General features: G+C 41.9%; 1 long non-coding RNA gene across 1 annotated transcript in view; it reads right to left on the bottom strand.

The window, feature by feature from the left end:
• LOC310636368 overlaps positions 1 to 14552 on the bottom strand; it is a 246317-nt gene extending 231765 nt beyond the window's left edge. Inside the window, exon 1 of the long non-coding RNA XR_014491700.1 lies at positions 14314 to 14552. This is a non-coding gene — a long non-coding RNA (uncharacterized lncRNA). The remainder of the gene's footprint in view (positions 1 to 14313) is intronic.
• Positions 14553 to 16593: the final 2041 nt, after the last annotated feature.

Below are 16593 nucleotides of genomic sequence, written 5' to 3'. Positions count from 1 at the left end.
GGTTGTTTTCTTTAATATTATACTGACTCTGCTTGTTTTTGTCTCCAAAAATTTAATTTCCCCCACTGTTGTTATATACATAATGCCGCAAATAAGTACATTCTGAGCTTATTAATAGTATGGTTGTGACCATAGGAATGAATGTTTGATTTATAATACAGCATATAGTATCTATTTGATAATGTGTGTTTATTGAACCTGTACAATAAATGTTCTATGGTTTCTGGCCAGTTCTAGGACTGGGAAGATTCTTGCAACTGGCTTTGCTGATACACTGAATACCTTTTGGTGACCCCCTGAGGCTTTACTACAGACATACCCTGCCATTCTCCCTCTCCAGAGCCATTTCAGTTGTCAAGATCTTAAGGCAGGGATGTCAAAGTGCCGGCCCGCAGGCTGGTTGCAACATATGGAGGCTGCGCCCAACCGAGCTTCGGCAATGCAAAAAAAGTCACAATGCATCGTGCCATGTCACATGACGCGGTGAGTTTGACACCCATGGCTTAAGGGAACAGTCTCCTGCATGTCACAAAGACATCTCCCTTTCCAACCAATGGCAGGGAGAGAAGAAGAGGAAATGGGCCTGTTTGATGTTAGCTCTCCAGACACCACCTGGTTCACCTACTCAAAACTTCCCATAGCATCTCGGTTGCTTCCCCTTAAATAGCTTATGTGCTGCAGCTCTTCAGCAGAAGGGAATGTGTTTAAAATATGGTTTCAACAGACTTCCTCTAGAGCAGAGGTGGGGAACCACGGCCCCTTTATTACTTGTGGACTTCAACTCCCAGAATTCCTGAGTGTCAGTTCTGTCACCTTTGGCTCCAAGCCTCATCAGCATCCTGCCATCAATAGCTGAGGGTGGGGGCGGGAGGCAGAGGAGGAAGCAAGGGACCAAACGGGCAATAAACATGTATTAATTTACCACTGGGAAACCAGGAGGGGGGGGGAATGACATTTGAGGAAGACCAGGGATGCTTTGAACCAGTTTGTGCCAATCTTCAGGGAGACTGAGAAGACAGAGACGCGTGGGAATAGGGTGTCGATGCATCACATGTTCTCAAAATACCTAGACATCCACCCATTGGTTGGAAATGGACTGGTCAAGCGGGAAGGGCCAAATGTGTGTGGGGAAGTCTCTATGCTTTTGGGTGGGAAATTTGGTTCAGGAATTCTGGAAGTCCATATAAGTCAGGGGTGTCAAACTCAATTTCATTGAGGGCCGCATCGGCAGTGTGGTTGCCCTCAGGGGGCCGGGTGGGTGTGGCCAGGGTGGGTGTGGCCTACTGGGTGGGCGGGGCTAGAGTGCGTATGGCCTACTGGGCGGCCAGCTCTACATTGTTCGCATCAAGGGTGTCTATGGGGGCCTGGGCAGGAGTGGGACAGATCTGAGGGTCTCTGGCAGGAGGAGGGTCTCTGGGCCAGGGCCAAGGCAGTGGGGGCCGTTCCCTCACTGTTTCCAGGATGGCTTCGCGGGCCGCTTGAAACCACTTCGCGGGCCGGATCCGGCCCCCGGGCCTTGTGTTTGACATGTCTGATATAAGTCATTAAAGGGCCATCGTTCCCCGCCCCTGCTATAGAGCACACCGGATAGGTGTCCCATGCCCTAAAGCTTCCTACACAGTACAAGGCTACCCAAAGCATTTTAAGGCAGAAGAGCATTGCAACTAAGAGAAGTGACTTTGCATCTTGTACTCCGGGGGGGGGAGGGCGGGGGGAAGGGGGAGACACAAGTTGCAGAGTTGCTTCCCAGGCTGTTCTGCAGGCCTCACCCCTTCAGGAAAGGGTGGGAATCCTTTTCCCTGCTCCACTTTCCCTGCTCTCCTCTCTTCCCACCCCCCACAAGGAGGAGGGAGAGAATTGGGGAGGGGAGAAATAAAAGATAATGGTTTCTTTGATGGCAGTTCTTTGATCTCGCCTCTATGATTGGATGCCGACCTCTGATGCCGACAGCTGCTGTCAAGGAGATGTTCCTCGCCCCATCTCTTTCCCCTTCCCAGGTTCTCCGTGAAGTAAGCAAGCCTATTCTGCTCCTGGGGAAGCCAGAATGGGGGTTCCAAAGTGCAATCAGCGCTGTAGCTCTTTGAGGTGTCTTGACTATTTTAATGGCAGCTGTCACTCTTTAGTGGTGCCATGCAGTAGAACATGCGTAAAAGTGTCAGGAATGTTGCATTTCTCATCTTGTTTTCTTGTTTGGTTTGCCGTAATTGGGATTGAGGTGGAAGAAGAGAGAGTGATTCTCTCCTTAAATGTCAGTGGAGGGTTTCAGATAATTTTTTTTAAAAAAATTTGTAGCAGTTGAAAGAAACTTGGTTTAATTAGGGAGGTTTGCAAATGAAGATACCATCTTTCTCACACCTAGAAACCTGATTGCTTTCAACAGTCTGATTAGAGCCATTCTTTGCTGCAAGTTAATATTGTTACGAGTTTAGCTCAACTATTAAATTTCTCCTGGGTTAAAAAAAATGCAACTGATTTTGTATGGCCATTCTAAAGATGATTTCTGATTTTTTCAAAACCTGTACCATTTTTTACAGCAGGCAGGAAAGATAACTCTATAAGTCATGCATATCAATATTGTGATTTGTTGGGTCAAAGCCACAACTCTATATTTCACCACACAATCCCCAGATAATAAATTTGAGATTGTGTTTCTGTATTTACAAGCATCCCACAGTTTCTCCTTCTCCCTATGTCAGAGATAATGAAATCAGAGAAGCTTCTTTGGCTCACATTTTGATAAACTTTCAGAATATATATGTGCAAACTGGAATCCACTACCAAAATATATACAGTTTTCCTAATTTTGCACTGTAGCTTGGAATTAAATGGATAAAATGAAGAATGCATGCAGTATCAATTATCCTCACAAACACTGATTATTAAAACTCCAATATTAAGAACAACACTTATTAAATCATATTAGGATTAATCAGAATTAAAAGATGCATGGATTTTCATGGAAATTTTAAAAATGCAATTTGACTCGGCAAGTCCTGTTGAGGTGCCTGAAACCCAGTCCTGTGGGTTTGGCTGGAATGAATTTGAGCATATAACTCTCAAAGAACCTGCAAAGGGACCTCTGGACTGTGAATCCATTAATTAGAGTCAAGTCTCTCCTGCTTATTAAAGCTATATCCCTTTTGGCTTGTACAGGCCACTTGGGAAATGACATAGTATTCATAATGAATAGAATAAGAATGGAATGGAATGGAATAGAATAGAATAGAATAATAACTTTATTGTCACTTTGAATCTACATTAATCTGCATACATTAAAGTGAAAATTCATTGCATACAGCTCTCAAAGCGTTACCACCTCCAATATACACTACATAAATATGACAAAAATAAATAAGCACAGAATTATGCATATACCAACATATATTATATGACACAGAGAAACAATACAGCCTAGTTTGAATTATGTATACATGTGCATGGTGAGAAAAACGAATCTTGCAAGTTTACCCAGACAGATGGCATAGGGAATAAAGCTATTATAGAATCGAGTAGTTCTGCTAGAAATATTTCAAAACCTCCTCCCAGAGGGGAGCAACAGAAACAGACTGTAAAGTGGGTGTGTGGGGTCTCTAACAATGCTTTGAGCTCTAAGCACATAGCGCTTATAAGCAGCGTCCTGAATACCAGGAAGCGAGCTTCCTATGATCTTCTCGGCTGTCCTTACCACACTCTGTATGGGCCTTCTATCTGGGGCAAAGTTTTAACAACAAAGAACAGCTGTGACAAAAAGAAAAGGATAATAATCTGGGCTGTAGACAAAGAGAGAATTATAAATTTCAGGGGGGGAAAAACACCTTTTTTGAACTATTTGGATTACAAATGTCTATTTAATTTGGGACTCTAAAGCTGTTTGCAGAGAAAAGAAAGGAAGAGAAAAACTCAAACTCTTGCCCATCATGGATCAGAGACATGTAGAAACAACATATCAAGAAAACATAAATACTTCACAGGAGGAGATATGTAGTATACTGCAACTAATTAAAACAACAATGACTTTAAACCACAAAGAAATCCAAAATAACTTTGAAAATATAAATCAATCTATTTCTAAGTTAGCTCTACAACAACAAAAAAATCCCAGAAAACAACAACAGAGCAGATAAAACACATAAATGTATATAGAATAGAGACTTAAAGATGGAAGTTAACAAAACAAGGAAACATGATTTAATTCTAATGGAAAAAAAATTCACAAGAATTGGAAAAAACAACTTATCCCTTAAGACTACAAAATAAATCTGAGGTCAAGAAAACAGTTTGGATAAAATGGACTGTAGAGATGTCAGGAACATCGGAGAGAAAGGAAATGATAAGAGAAGTGGAGAGGAAAAAAAAAGAAAGATTTTCAACAAACATGGAAAGGCAAAAGCCCCATACAAAGACACTTAACCTGATTTACTTTTTTATATCTACAGCAACATTTACGAACTTACGGAAAACCTTTTTGATTCAGCAAAATAATTGATTAAGAAAGATACTGGGCAAAGGAAAAAGACTAAAGTGGAAACCAAGAAAATAGATGATGGGGACTTACCAGAGAGAATACTTAAAAAAGAAACATTTATTTGAATATGGTTAAAGAAATAGAAACGTTTCGGAATATATATGTCATTCTAAGAGGGATGAATTCCCTAAATAAGATAGCATGCTTTTACCTCTTTTTTGTTCTCTTTCTTGATATGAGTAATATAAAAAAGTTGAAATGACTTAGATAAAGGAAATGTTTTAGATACTTAAATGTAATTGAATTTAAGAAAATTATAAGGGATAAAAATGTTTTGAATAAGAGTTAAATGACTGGATGTATTAAATGGAATGTTTAAATATTAAACATATTTTAAATTATGGTTAAAAAGAGGAAATTTAGGAAATAAATATATATTAGCTTAGGAGGGATATATATTTTAAGTAGTATGTTATTTTTTATGTTTCTTTACTCTTGCTCTCTTTTCTTTCTTTTTTTCATTGTTTTGTCTATTCCTTAAGAAATGTAAAAGTGTGAGATGGTTCATATAGAAAAATAGAGTTAAATTTTTAAAGGTAATTAATTTTTGAGAAAAGCTTAACCAGTAAGAATACCTAGAATTTGGTGGGAGAAATGAACTAAAATAAGGACTGTAACGGGATCTATGATAAGACAACCAGAATGATTGGATAGAAAAGAAATATTACAGTATATTGATGTGATTATTATTTTTAGGAATATTGGGGGAAATTATATATTTAATTCTTATCTATCAAAACAATAAGAATTGTATTAACTTAATGTTTCCAAAAGAGGATATTTTGGGGAAAGAGGAAATCAACTAAAAGCATTATGTGGATTATGGATTATAGAAATCAATTGTTAATGATTGTTTTACAAATATAACCCAGACAACATACTGTTCACCAAGTATTAAGTGATTTATGTTTTTTAAAAAATCAATAAAATATATTACCAAAAAAATACTAAGGTATTTATTTTTTTAGTGTATGGCATATCCTGCTTGGCATTACAGGACAAGATAGAAAGACCTGCACATGAATTAGAGAACAAATAAAAGTATATGATATCATCAAGAGAGTAAAAGAAATGAAAGCGAAATAGGCTGGTCACATAGCAAGAGGAACTGGTGGCAGGTGGACCAAGGCAGTCATGGAATGGATCCCATTTGATAAAAAGTGTCCAGAAAAGAGACCTAAAACAAGATAGATCAACGACATCAGCAAGTATTGCGGGCCCAGTTGGCAAAAGAAAGCTCAGGACCATATCCCAACAGGCTCAAGGTTGACTCAGCCTTCCATCCTTCTGAGGTAGGTAAAATGAGGACCCAGATTGTTGGGGGCAATTAAGCTGACTTTGTAATAATGCCGCTGGGGGGGGGGGCTGAAAGCCCTAATAAGCAGGCATATACATAGAATGAAGGCTATTGCTAAGCACAATATAATAATAATATTATTATTATTTATTAAATTTATATACCGCCCTTCTCCCAAGGAACTCAGGGCGGTGAACAGGGCACATATAAATAACAAATACAAAAATTAAAAAGAGAATTAAATAATCGCCCAATAAAACAATACAGTATAAAAACCCATTAAAAACCCTAAAAATCCCCCCATCAGGCCAGGCCAGCTTGTTCGAATAAGTGGGTCTTCAGACCGTGTTGGAAGGAGCGAAGGTCAGGTGCTGTCGGGAGCTCGACCGGCAGCTGGTTCCATAAAGCCGGAGCGCCCACAGAGAAGGCCCTCCCCCTGGGGGCCGCCAGCCGACATTCTCTGACCGGAGGCACCCTGAGGAGGCCCTCTCTGTGGGAACGCACAGGGCGGAGGGAAGTTGACGCCGGCAGCAGGTGGTCCCCAAGGTACTCCGGACCCATGCCATGTAGGGACTTAAAGACCATAACTAGAACCTTGAACCTCACCCGGAAGACAACTGGTAACCAATGTAGCTCACGGAGCAAAGGTGTAAAATGGGAGTACCGGGAAACTCCCAAGACAACTCTCGCGGCCGCATTCTGTACCAGTTGGAGCCTCCGAGTGGTCTTCAAGGGAAGCCCCGTGTAAAGAGCATTGCAGTAGTCCAGACGAGAGGTCACGAGCGCATGAGTGACCGTACACAGGGCATCCCGGTATAGATAGGGCCGCAACTGGCGCACCAGGCGAACCTGGGCGAAAGCCCCCCTAGTCACGGCCACTATATGGTCTTCCAGAGTAAGCCGTGAATCTAGGAGGACTCCCAAGTTGTGAGCCCTATCTATGGGGGGTAAAAGCTCACCCCCCATAGAAAGAGATGGAATATTTTGAATGTCCCGGGATGCCGGAATGCACAGCCACTCAGTCTTTAAATTGTAAGCCGCACTGAGTCTTCGGAGAAGGGCGGGATATAAATGGGATTAAAATAAATAAAATAAATTGGTTGGAAACAGGCAGAAGAGGCCTTCATCCTGCAGTGGATGGAACAATGACTAAAAATGATGATGTTGATGATAATAATGGTGGAATATCATACGTGGACTAGCAATATTAATTAACATTCAACTAGATTAGTAGAACCCAATAAAATATAAATGTTAAAAAGATCTATATTCAAGTATCAATGTCTAGGCCTGCGGGCTGGACGCATCATCCAGAAGCCATACCCACCCCATTGCCGGCAATGGCAAAACTGTCCTGATACATTGCGTGACATCACGTGATGTCGCAAGTTTGACATGTCTGGTCTAGGCCATCTAACCACTGAAGTGCAGCATCGCTTATATTACAAATAATCAGATACTGGACTGGTATATGCCTTCAGCTTACAGCTGGTCACGATTCTTATTAAGATAGTATTAATCATGCTTGTCAATGACCTGTGGTGGTGGCAGGATGGGTGAGGTGTTACTGTCCCAGTCCTCTTTGATTTTTGTTTTTTTGTTACTATTAATCATTGTATCCTCTCAGACCAGGGGTAGGCAACCTCGGCTCTTTTATGACTCATGGACTTCAAGTCCTCCTAGATTCACAGCTCTCTTTAGAAGACCATATTGTAGCTGTAACTAGGGGGGCGTTCGCCCAGGTTCGCCTGGTGCGCCAGTTGCGGCCCTATCTAGACCGGGATGCCTTGCGCACGGTCACTCATGCGCTCGTGACCTCTCGTCTTGATTACTGCAACGCTCTCTACATGGGGCTACCCTTGAAGACCACTCGGAGGCTCCAGCTGGCACAGAATGCAGCCGCGAGAGTTGTGTCGGGGGTCTCCCGATACTCCCGTGTTACACCTTTGCTCCGCGAGCTGCATTGGTTGCCAGTTGTCTTCCGGGTGAGGTTCAAGGTGTTGGTAATGACCTACAAAGCCCTCCATGGCATGGGTCCAGAATACCTTGGGGAGCACCTGCAGCCGGCGTCAACTTCCCTCCGCCCAGTACGCTCCCACAGAGAGGGCCTCCTCAGGGTGCCGCCGGTCAAAGAATGTCGACTGGTGGCCCCCAGGGGGAGAGCGTTCTCTGTGGGTGCACCGGACTTATGGAACTATCTTCCGGTAGAGCTCCGGATGGCGCCCGACCTCCGCTCCTTCCGGCGCGACCTTAAAACCCATCTCTTTAAGGAAGCGGGCCTGGCCTGATGGGATGGGGTGGGTTTGTTATTATGACTTTAATTTTAAATTTGTACTATGGGCATTGTTTAATCATGTTTTAATAATTTTAACTTTTGTATCTGTCTTTTACGTATTGCCCTGTTAACCGCCCTGAGTCTCTTGAGAGAAGGGCGGTATATAAATTAAATAAATAAATAAATAAATAAATAAATAAATAAATAAATAAATAAACTCCCAGAATTCCTGAGCCAGCCAAGCTGGCTCAGGAATTCTGGGAGTTGAAGTCCATGAGTCATAAAAAAGCCGAGGTTACCTACCCCTGTCCCAGACCATCTGTGAATCCTTGGTGCCAGGAGTCTCTTACTCTATGGGTGGTTCCAGCTGGCACTGGTAGCAGGGAAGAGACCAGACCTTAGGTTCCTCACTTCTGTAGTGCTTCAGAACACAATGCTTTGCCACTTCTGTTTAGCACCTGCATCAGGGCGTCAAACTTGCAACGTGTCGTGATGTACAGCTACTTTTTCCCCATTTCCAGAGCTGGGGTGGGCGCAGTTTCGGCATGACGCATCCAGCCCGCAGGCCAGCAATTTTGACACCCCTGATCTACATCTACCATGCTGGGTGAAATGATCCATCCCTTTTTGTTTGCTTGAAGGAAAGGGTGGAGAGATTTTCTGTTTTCATGCAAAACTAGAGAGGGAGCATGAAATCCTCAGCTATTGACCAATACTTGGGAGCTCTTTTCATATCTTCATTCCTTTATTCCCCAGTTTTGATTGGCTATTGCCTCTACTAAGCATTAAAATTATAACACTCAAGTGTACCTAAAGCGCTGACAACAGCTTACACTATATTTCATTTCAATTCTGAAATCTGAGGGCAGAATCGCTAGTCTCTTGGCCAAGTGTCCCTGGCCTGTGTTGACAGAATTCCCATAAGGTTACAAATCAAACTTTTCAAGATGGGCAATACTTGAGAGAAAATGAAGAGAGTCACGAGTCGAAGATAATTATTTAGCAGAAGCTAATTTACATTTGCCAAACAATTCTGAGTCCCCCAAGCCAGTAGTAGATAACCCAGACAGAAGGAAAATTGCTCCTTAATTGAAATTTACATTTCCATGGATCTAAGAATCTTATTAATGTGATTCTGCTCAGCAGGCATTCATAGCAGCCTGGGGATCAATTTGGATTTACAAATGGCAGGTGTATCAACTTTAAATCAATAATTGCATCACAACAGGGTAGCTTTTAGCTCGATATGAATCCATGGAAATAAAATTGTCACTGGCCAAAAAAGTAGCTGAACTTAAGTCATGGCTATGAGGAAGATACAAGAGGCAAAATTTACTTTCATTGGTTCATTAGATAGTATCAATATTTATTTTAACCACTGCAAGGCACTTATACTTCAAAAAGGCAAACAAGAAAGATTAAAGTAATAAATATTTCATAATACAGAGCAAATAACATTCATAACCTTCACATTCATCATACTGAGGAATATATTTCCCAGTAAACCCAACAGTGACCTGCCACAGGATGGAAGCTCATTATTTTATCAAAGTTCAAACACTTCTGAAAGAACAGCTTGAAGGCTTTTAAAGTTTGTTTTTTTTAAAGGCAGCAACCAGCATTTTGAATTGTCTCTGGAAGTCAACTGTCACTTTAACTAAGTGAATTGTTAAAATGCCCTTAACTAATCAAGCCGCTCTGTTCTGGACCAACAGAAGCTTCTGAGCAGACTTCAAGAGAAGTCCCATGTGGACTAAAATTATAATAACTGTAAACATATATAGGAAGGATGAAAAGGTTCAGTCAAGAAGAGACCAAATCATAAATACCTGTGTACAGGCCTCTTGATCCAGGAATGCTCATAATTGATAAAAGGTCTTTTAAACCACAGCTAACACCTGTTCCTCAAGCTCTGATGGCGAACCTTTTAGAGACTGAGTGCCAAAACTGCAACCCAAAACCCACAGGTATCGTCGGGTGCCGGGTGGGCGTGGCCCATTGGGTGTGCATGGCCCATTGGGTGGGCATGGCTGCGGTGGTAACGGCAGACTGGGTGGGACTAAAAAGTTCAATCAATCGATTCCAACTTTGCGAGATCTTTTTTTTCCCTACAAGAAGTTGAAATTGATTGATTGATTGAACCTTTTTTGTTTTTTGCCCATGATGGCGGAGGCCTACAGTGAAAAGGTTTTATAAAACCCAGCTGAAGGCCTAGGACTGGGGCAAACCTATGGCACAGGTGCCACAGGTGGCACACAGAGCCCTCTCTCTGGGCACGCGCGCTGTCACCCCAGTCCTAGGTCTTCAGCTGGGTTTTATAAAACCTTTTCGCTTTAGACCTCCGCTGCCATGTGCAAAAAAAAAAAGGTTCAATCAATCAATTTCAACTTCTCGCAGGAAAAAAAAAGATCTCGCAAAGTTGGAATTGATTGAACTTTTTAGTTCCACCTAGTCTGCCATTACCATGCCCACCCAATGGGCCACGCCCACCCAATGGGCCACGCCCACCCAATGGGCCACGTCCACCCAATGGGCCATGCCTACCCAATACATAAGTGGGTTTTGGGTTGCAGTTTGGGCACTCGGTCTCCAAAAGATTCGCCATCACTAGCCTAGAGGAACATGCCCATCTAAAATAAAGAAGGAATATAACTAGTTTCAGTTGGTTTACAAATCCATAGATTTTCTAGTAAACCTGAATATGTTCTTCGTCAACCAGACCTTCTCAGACTCCAGTCACTTGTAGCATTTTGCTGCTGATGACGCATGCCAACAGATTTCTCCCAATGTTACGTAATAGGGGTGAGTGAGTAAAGTCCACAGTGCAAGGACGGGTGTCTTCCTTGGGCCACCATTTTATGTTAACCTGGAAAGAAGAACGGATTTTTCTTATGTTTGGACCAATAAACTATGACCACTATTGGTTGTTGAGAGTGTGGTGGCGCATCAGCTTCCTCTGTTCCTGGAGGAAACTGATTATCTTGACCCGTACCAATCAGGTTTCAGGCCCGGGTACAGCACGGAGACGGCATTGGTCGCACTGGTGAATGATCTTTGGCGGGCTCGGGACAGGGGATGTTCCTCTGTCCTAGTCCTTTTAGATCTCTCAGCAGCTTTCGATACCATCGACCATGGTATCCTACTGCGGCGTCTCAGGGGGTTGGGAGTGGGAGGCACTGTTTTGCGGTGGTTCTCCTCCTACCTCCTGGGCCGCTCGCAGTCGGTGTTGACGGGAGGGCAGAGGTCCGCCCCGAGATCTCTCGTTTGTGGAGTCCCTCTGGGGTTGGTCCTCTCTCCCCTCCTGTTCAACATCTACATGAAATCGCTGGGTGAGCTCATTCGTGGTTTCGGGGTGGGGTATCATCAGTACGCTGATGATACCCAACTTTTTCTTTCCACCCCGAACCAACCCAGTGAAGCACTCGACGTGATGTCCCGTTGCCTGGAGGCGGTCCGGGTTTGGATGGGGAGAAACAGGGTTCGTCTCAATCCTGCCAAGACTGAGTGGCTGTGCATACCGGCATCTCGGGTTAACCAGGTTGTTCCATCACTAATGATGGGGGGTGAGGTGTTACCCCCCGTCGATAGGGCTCGCAACTTGGGTGTCCTCTTGGATTCATGGCTCAATTTTGAAGACCATATAGGAGCCGTGACCAGGGGGGCTTTTGCCCAGCTTCGTCTGGTGCGCCAGTTGCGGCCCTATCTGGACCGAGATGCCCTACGCACAGTCACCCATGCGCTCGTGACCTCCCGGCTAGACTACTGCAACGCTCTCTACATGGGGCTGCCCTTGAGGACCACGCGGAGGCTTCAACTGGTGCAGAATGCAGCCGCGCGAGTTGTTATGGGAGTTTCCCGATACTCCCGTGTAACACCTCTTCTCCGTGAGCTGCATTGGCTTCCAGTTGCCCTCCGGGTGAGATTCAAGGTGCTGGTAATGACCTATAAAGCTCTAAATGGCTTGGGTCCGGATTATCTAAGGGAACACCTGCTGCCGGCATCAAGTTCCCTTCATCCTGTGTGCTCCCACAGGGAGGGCCTTCTTAGGGTGCCGGCGGTTAAGGAGTGCCGGCGGGTGATTCCCAGGGGGAGGGCATTCTCTGTGGGCGTGCCTGCCCTTTGGAATGATTTACCGGTGGAACTTCAGACTGCCCCTAATCTGCGTTCATTTCACTGGGACCTGAAAACCTGGTTTTTTGATCTATCAGGCCTGGACTGAAGGGGTTTTAGCTTTTAATATTGTTTTAATTGTAGGGCTTACTTAATTTAATCTATTTTAATTTTATACTATTTTTATATTGTATTTTATGCTGCCCTGTAAACCGCCCTGAGTCCTTCGGGAATAGGGCGGTATAAAAATTTAATTAAATAAATAAATAATAAATAAATAAATTAAAACCTTGATCTTATGACAGATATTGCCACACCTTGATCAGGTGTTAACAGAGGGATAATAAGTAATTATTACTTACTTACTTACTTAATTAATTAATTAATTAATTGTAATTCAGATGTGCCCTAATCAATACGTGGCCTCTGGATTGGATTGGATTAATGTTGGACTCTGCCACCCAGTGTCACCTTACAAGGGAGATGGGTGGCATAGTTAATAAAACAACAACAACAACAACAATAATAAAAAATAGAGTAAAAATAAATAATAAAAAATAATAAGAAAAGAAAAGAAAAGAAAACCATGGAGGAGGAGAAGGAAGCACCATGGGAGCAAATCCTGAAAAAACATCTTTATTGGGGAAATGGAGGAGGAGGAGGAGGATTTCCACACTTCGTAATGCAGGGATGCCTGCATCATTTTGCATAGAGTCTGGAAAGGTCAACTGGTTCAGAATGCAGTGGTGTGAGCAGTTATTTGTGTGTCACACGTCTGCTCTGTGAGCTACATTGGGTGCCGGTTTGTTTCTGGTCCAATTCAAGGTGATGGTTTTAACCTTTAAAGCCTTTTATGGCATAGAACTGGATTATCCGAGGGATTGCCTCTCCCCGATTACATCGGCCTGTGCATTAGACCTGGCAGAGAAGGCCTGCTGCCAAGACTTATCTTTGGTGGGTCCCAGGGGACGGGCCTTCCCTGCAGTGGCACACACCTTGTAGAATATCCCACCTCCAGAAAGAGGTTAATTAGTCCCACCCCTTTTGATATGCCAGAAGTCCCTCGAGACCTGGCTATGCCAGGAGAGCAGTACCTAAGAAGTCTCCATCATGGTGGTTAATAAAAATAGGTTATGACTATAATGGACCCTGCTTATCACCCAACATAATTCATGACATTTTCAAATGGGTTGGTAACGTGAGCGACTTGACTTTACAACATTTTTTTGCAATGGTCATTAAGTGTTGATTTATTGTTTTACTTAATTGTATGCTGCCCACTTCTTGTGACGTGGTCAGTTATATAAATTTGATATATAAATAAACAAAGCACAATATATTATCCTGTTTCTATATTTCATCAGTATATTAATAAAATGGATCTTATTGCTTATTTGTGTGTGTCGCATTAAGGATATCAACATTCAGCACCTATACATGTACACACACACACACACACACACACACCAGTATAGATTGCTGTTATACCTATTTTCTGTCTGGGCAGTCAGTGGGAAAACAGCTGCTTGAATTTAATTTCAACAAATGGAAGTATCGGGATGAGGTAGATTGGCATATGGTGCAGAGACTGCTGCTGCTTTAGCTGAGTTTAATTTATTTTGGCCCCTCAGAAGATAAAGCCAAAAAATAATAATAATAGTTACTCGTCTTACCTTGGTATTTATAGGAGCAGACCCCTTCATTTTCTTTCCTTTTGTAATTCTGCGATGTTCATGTTTCATTTGGCAAACATGACAGACTGACATTTTCAATCAATGCGTCAACATCTCCTGGCGAGTCAACGCTCCTTGGAAAATGACAGCAGTACAAATGATTAAAGAAATCTGGAGTGGATAATAAGCCTTATGTGACAGCCATCCTGGGCACATCTCCATTGACTTCTGAGGTCTTATGAAATTATTACTGAAGCTTAAGGAGTGCTCACTGGGTCATGCCAAAGCTTGCATCTTGATCAGTTAATGGGTTTTCCTCAATGGTCAGCTAGATGCCTCCAGGAAGTTGCCAGATAGACCACCCACATAGCAAAAATCCTCCTGCTCTTGATTCTTAGTGGAATATAAATACAGCGCTTGATAGGGATAGAGCCTTGGTGGAGCAGTGGGCTAATGCCTCCTTAAGTAACACCAGCTGCCTGCAATTAGTGCAGGTTCGCATCCCACCAGGCTCAAGGTTGACTCAGCCTTCCATCCTTCCGAGGTAGGTAAAATGAGGACCCAGATTGTTGGGGGCAATTAAGCTGACTTTGTAATAATGCCGCTTGGGGTGTGTGTGAAAGCCCTAATAAGCAGGCATATACATAGAATGAAGGCTACTGCTAAGCTTGTAAGCCGCCCTGAGTCTTCGGAGAAGGGCGGGATATAAATGCAATAAAAATAAAATAAATAAAAAAATGTGAGGGAGAAAATAAATGTTGCAAATAACAGGGAGGCTGCTGCACCTTTTTCTCCCTGTCTTTAAAAAACCCTCTTTCCTTTTTTTAAAATAAGATTTTATTATTATTATTTTTCTTACATACATATAATAATTTTTCAACCAATGTGCTGTCTGGGTTTAAAAACGCTAATACATATTTAATTCCTAATCCTTCATTCTTTCCTCTAACCATTGATTAAAATAAGTCCCAAGTTTGGTAATATTCTGTTTCTTCTTTATCTTTCAGTCTCATAGTCTATCTGTCCATCTCTAAAAATACATTCCAGTATTTTTAAAATTATTTCTTCCTCTGGTGGTACTCCTTCATTTTTCCAGTATTGTGCAAATATTATTCTTGCCGCTGTTGTGACGTGTGAAATCAAATATAGGCTTCGTTTGTTATTCTTTTCTGGCATTATACCTAGTAAGAAAAATTCAGGTTTAAAGTCAACATGTTCTCCCACTATCTTTTCTAACCAAGTATGGATCTTTTTCCAATAACCCTTTGCTTTGTCACATGTCCACGAAACATGATAATACGTGCCTGAGTTATGTTTACATTTCCAACATCTATCTGACATATTTTTAAACATTTTTGCTAATCTTGCTGGTGGCAAGTGCCATCTATAAAACATTTTATATAAATTTTCTTTGTACGAAGTTGACATTGTCAATTTATAATTTCTCTCCCATAACTTTTGCAACTTTTCTAGTTCTATATTATATCCGAAGTTTTTTGCCCATCTTATCATTGTTTCTTTAACATGTTCACTTTCCATTTCCAGAATTAACAAAAAATTATACATTTTCTTAATTTCTCATCTGAAGTTAACAAAATCTTATCAAATACAGTTTGTTCTTTATAAAATCCATAGTTTCACGTCTTTTTCATAACTATTTTGCATCTGTAAATGTGCCCACCACAACAAGTTGATACCTTGATTTACCAGTTCTTGTTTAGATTTTAAATTCCCTTCAATATTTAGAATATCTCTATATGTCCAAATTTTTTCAAAGTCTACCAAGTTTGGATGTACAAATGCTTCCATAGTTGACAACCACCCTGGAATTTTCAGGTATATTTTACTTTTAATTTTTTCCCATACTATTAACAAAGCATTTCTTATATAGTGATTTTGGAAATACTTATGAAGTCTATTTTTCCCATACCATAAAAACCCTCTTTCCTCTTTGCCTACCCTTCATTGCGTAATGAAGAATGATTGCAGGAATTGGGTATGTCTAATTTAATGAAAAGAAGGATTAAGGGTGACATAACAACAACAACAACAACAGCAATAATGTTGAAAGGGACCTTGGAGATCATCCTAGGACAATGTTTCTCACCCTTGACAAATTGAAGGTAAGTAGACTTCAACTCCCAAAATTCTCAGCAACAGCTATGCTAGCTGTGGAATTTGGGGGGGCGGAAGTCCATATACCTAAAAATTACCAACGTTGGGAAACTCTGATCTAGGACTTTCCATTTTGTAGCTCTCAAATCTATAACAATCTTTGCTTTCTCTTTGTTCAGAGTCCTTCTTTCTTGCAAAACAGGGGTCAATGATTGTTGCACTAAAGGTTGATTCTAGCATTGTGTTCCTTCTTCAGATGGAATTCACAACAAGGAAGTTTCATCTGCCAATAATGGTTAAAAGACAATAATTAAGAAATTATTAGGGCAAAAAAGTCCCTTCCAAAGGGATAACAGCTTTCAGACAATCATCTCATTCTCACTGCTTTCTCTGGCTTCTAGAAGGACAGGGAGTCCGCAACTTACCTTTCATTTAGCGACTATTTAAAGTTACAACAGCACTAAACAAAGTGACATATGTCCATTTTTCATGGAACCATTGCAGCATCCCCATGGTCCCGTGGTCAAAATTCAGATGCTTGGCAACTGGCTCATATTTATGACTGCTGCCATGTCCTGGGGCAATGTGATTCCCCTTT

The sequence above is a fragment of the Vipera ursinii genome (assembly GCF_947247035.1).
Source record: "Vipera ursinii genome assembly, chromosome: 2".
NCBI lineage: Eukaryota > Metazoa > Chordata > Lepidosauria > Squamata > Viperidae > Vipera > Vipera ursinii.
Note: the sequence above shows the minus strand (reverse complement) of the source record. Positions and strands in the feature narration are given on the sequence as shown.